A 4,462-nucleotide genomic window follows, 5' to 3' on the forward strand; every position below is an offset into this window, starting at 1 on the left:
ATCAGAGCTCATGAATGGTAAAAGGAGGTTCAATGGAATCTCTATGGTCTCTAGATGAGCCTCAGATTCCTTTGGTTCCTCAAAGGGAAACTCCTTATTGGTCAGTGAACGTCCCAGGAGGTCTTCCTCACTAGGATTCACGTCCTTCTCCTCCTCTCTAGGTTCGGCCACACCAAGTAAGGTTATGGCCTTGCACTCTCTTTTTGGATTCTCTTTTGTATTGCTTGGGAGAGTACTAGGAGGAGTTTCAGTGACTCTTTTACTCAGCTGGCCCACTTGTGCCTCCAAATTTCTAATGGAGGACCTTGTTTCATTCATGAAGCTTAGAGTGGCCTTAGATAAATCAGGGACTATATTTGCTAAGCTAGATAGATTCTGCTCAGAATTCTCTGTCTATTGCTGAGAGGATGATGGAAAAGGCTTGCTATTGCTAAACCTGTTTCTTCTACCATTATTAAAGCCTTGTTGAGGCTTTTGTTGATCCTTCCATGAGAAATTTGGATGATTTCTCTATGAGGGATTATAAGTGTTTCCATAGGGTTCTCCCATGTAATTCACCTCTGCTATTGCAGGGTTCTCAGGATCATAAGCTTCTTCTTCAGAAGATGCTTCTTTAGTACTGTTGGATGCAGCTTGCAATCCATTCAGACTCTGAGAAATCATATTGACTTGCTGAGTCAATATTTTATTCTGAGCCAATATGGCATTCAAAGTATCAATTTCAAGAACTCTCTTCCTTGGAGGCGTTCCATTACTCATAGGATTCCTTTCAGAAGTGTACATGAACTGGTTATTTGCAACCATGTCAATGAGTTCATGAGCTTCTACAGGCATTTTCTTTAGGTGAATGGATCCACCTGCAGAATGGTCCAATGACATCTTTGATAATTCAGACAGACCATCATAGAATATATCCAGGATGGTCCATTCTGAAAGCATGTCAGAAGGACACTTTTTGGTTAGTTGCTTGTATCTCTCCCAAGCTTCATAGAGGGATTCACCTTCTTTCTGTTTGAAGGTTTGAACATCCACTCTAAGCTTGCTAAGCTTTTGAGGAGGAAAGAACTTGGCTAAGAAAGCCGTGACCAGCTTATCCCAAGAGTTCAGGCTATCTTTAGGTTGAGAGTCCAACCATATTCTAGCTCTGTCTCCTACAGCAAACGGGAAAAGCATAAGCCTGTAGACCTCGGGATCAACCCCATTGGTCTTAACAATATCACAGATTTACAAGAATTCAGTTAAAAACTGAAAAGGATCTTCTGATGGAAGTCCATGAAATTTGCAATTCTGTTTCATCAGAGAAACTAATTGAGGCTTTAGCTCAAAATTGTTTGCTCCAATGGCAGGGATTGAGATGCTTCTTCCATGTAAGTTGGAATTTGGTGCAAATCTCCACCATTGTTATTATTTTCGGCCATGTCTCCTTCATTTTCGAAAATTTCTATCATATTTTCTCCAGAGAGTTGTGCTTTAGCTTCCCTTAGCTTCCTCTTCAGAGTCCTTTCAGGTTCAGGATCAGCTTCAACAAGAATGTTCTTATCCTTGCTCCTGCTCATGTGAAAAAGAAGAGAACAGAAAATATGGAATCCTCTATGTCACACTATAGAGATTCCTTTATGTGAGTAGAAGAGGAGAATAGAAGAAGGAGAAGAGAAAAAATTCGAAAATTAATTAAAATAAAATAAAAATATTTTTATTTTTATTTTAAATATTAATTAGAATTCAAAAATTAAAAAGAGAAATAAAATTAAATTAAAATTTAAAACAATTAGTTAATTAAAAAGAATTTTGAAAAAGGGGGAAGGAGTTTTCGAAAATTAGAGAGAGAAAATTAGTTAGGTGGTTTTAAAAAAGATATGATTGAAATAGAAAACTTTTAAAATCAAACAAAAAGTCAGGTAGTTAATTGAAAAAGGATTTGAAAATCAAATTTGAAAAGATGGGGAGTTAGAAAAAATTTTGAAATTAAAATTGAAAAAGATATGATTGAAAGATATTTTGAAAAAGATTTGAAAAGGAAATTTAAAAAGATTTGATTTTGAAAATTAAAGTTAATTACTTGACTAACAAAAAACAAAAAGATATGATTTTAAAATTTTAAAGATTGAACCTTTCTTAATAGGCAAGTAACAACTTGAAATTTTTGAATCAAAATATTAAATGTTAGTAATAAATTCGAAAATATGAAGTAAAAATAAGAAAAAGATTTCGAAAATTAATTTTAAAAATTTTCAAAAATATATAAAAAAAATTGAAAAAGATTTGAAAATGGTAGAATTTTTAAATTAAAATTTTGACTTGATTAGCAAGAAACAACTAAATTTTAAAACTTTTTGACTAAATCAAACCAAAATTTCGAAAATTTATGAGAGAATAAGGGAAACATATTTTTTTTATTTTTAAATTTTTAATGATGAAAGAGAAAAATACAAAATTGACACAAAACATAGAAATTATGAATCAAAACAACTAATGCATGCAAGAACACTTTGAATGTCAAGATGAACACCAAGAACACTTTGAAGATCAAGATGAACATCAAGACTTATTTTTGAAAATTTTTAAGAAAAAAAACATGCAAGACACCAAACTTAGAAATTTTCAAACTTTAGACACTAACAAACTGAAAATGCATATGAAAAACAAGAAAAGCCACAAAAAAAGAAAAATTAAAGATCAAACATAGAAAATCATCAAGAACAACTTGAAGATCATGAAGAACACATGCATGAATTTTTGAAAATTTTAAGAAAAAATAAAAAGATGCAATTGACACCAAACTTACAAATTGACACTAGACTCAAACAAGAAACATAAAATTTTTGGTTTTTATGATTTTATAAGAATTTTTGGTTTTTTTCGAAAATTATTTTGGGAAAAACGAAAAAGAAGAAATTTTTTTTGTATTATTTTCGAAAATAAGAAATAAAAAGCTTAAAATAAAATAAAATTACCTAATCTGAGCAACAAGATGAACCGTCAGTTGTCCAAACTCGAACAATCCCTGGCAACGGCGCCAAAAACTTGGTGCACGAAATCGTGATCGTTCATTCCTTGGTAACTGTTCCGAGGGTTACCTAAAACTGTAGGTCGATCTCAGACGAGATCTTCTGTACGGGTCGGAGATGACGTGTCCGGCTGATGGGTGGCGGCCGGAGCTGTCGTGTCCGACTTGTTGGACTGGCTGCACTGCTGATCCTTGATCACCGGAAGGTGGGGGGTACCTGCAAGAGACTCCGATGCTTAAGTTAGCATGGGTATTAAACAGGTTTTTAGTAGAATCAGAGTATGAGTTATACCTGGGTGCTCCAGTGTATTTATAATGGTGTAGAGTGACCTTTTTAGATAAGATAAGTTAGTTATCTTATCTTATCTTATCTTTGAGTTGAGGTCAGCTTATCTTCAAAGGAACCGCCCTTATCTCTATAGGCTTGGACTGCCTTTGGATTTGGGTCGTGTTCCTCTATTTGGGCCCCTTACTGGGCTTTCCTGTCGATTTGACCGACCTCTTTGAGAAGAGGTCGAATAGCTTGACCTGAGGAGGTCAGTCGCTTTATTACTGAACATCCCGGATTGGATAGCTCGACCCAGGGTGTGAACAGTGCCCCTGCTTGAGCTAGGTCTTCTGCTTTGAGGTCGAGTCCTTGACTTCGATCTTTCTCTAGTGAAGCCGAACTCGAGCATTTTGTCGATTCCTTTCTTTGTAGAACCTTTTTTTGAATGTGGAACGTTTTTCTCTAAAAGCGCGCGCTTTTATATCAGGGCTTTGTTCTTGGGAACGTGCGAGGGTTTAATACCTTCATTAATTAGTATTAATTACCCCGTTTCCCTTGGCTTTTATTTTGAATTTTTGCAATCAGAAACGGTTTCTCTCCTTCATTTTTCTTTGTAACTTCTCCCTTCGTTCTCTCGCTTTCTGTTTTTCGCCTACATTTTGCCTTTCCTGCGTTGCGGCGTCATTCAGCGATTTTGTCGGCGATTCCGTCTTTCCATCTTCAACCTCCCTCGAAGCTTCTCCATTCGTTCAGGTTGGTTTTTCTTTCTTTGTGCCTCTTTCGTCGTTTTTGCCTTCGATTTTTGATAGGTTTCGATTTTCTCTTGAAGTCTGAATCTTTTCGTATTACTGTGTGCCTGCTTGTTTGATGCTTAAGAGTTTTCTTTTTGCTTTTGAAATGGTCCCTTCACACTGCTTGTTTTCTTTGAAAGATTCTTCCTTTTGTCATGCTGATAGCTTCTACTAATGAATTCTGTCATTTTACTTTTTCTGGGGGTTTTTTATTTTCTTGGAAAAGGTGACGTCTTTGATGACTTTTTCTTTGATATGCTTTGCCATTGTGTTTGTTGATAAGCTAAGACTGTGAATTTGGAATATAGCTATTTTGGCTTTGACTGATTTGTAGCTTTCTGGGATGCATGCTGCTTTCTTTTTCACTTTAAAGATTTTTTCTCGTTAGCTTTGTAG

The 4,462-nt window shown here is 35.4% G+C and overlaps 1 non-coding gene across 1 annotated transcript; it reads left to right on the forward strand.

Moving 5' to 3' along the window:
• Positions 1-933: 933 nt before the first annotated feature.
• Positions 934-1,041, forward strand: LOC112787003 (small nucleolar RNA R71). Its single transcript, XR_003194442.1, has one exon. It is a non-coding gene; the product is annotated as a small nucleolar RNA R71 (small nucleolar RNA).
• Positions 1,042-4,462: the final 3,421 nt, after the last annotated feature.

This window comes from Arachis hypogaea, chromosome 20 (genome assembly GCF_003086295.3).
Source record: "Arachis hypogaea cultivar Tifrunner chromosome 20, arahy.Tifrunner.gnm2.J5K5, whole genome shotgun sequence".
Classification (NCBI taxonomy): domain Eukaryota; kingdom Viridiplantae; phylum Streptophyta; class Magnoliopsida; order Fabales; family Fabaceae; genus Arachis; species Arachis hypogaea.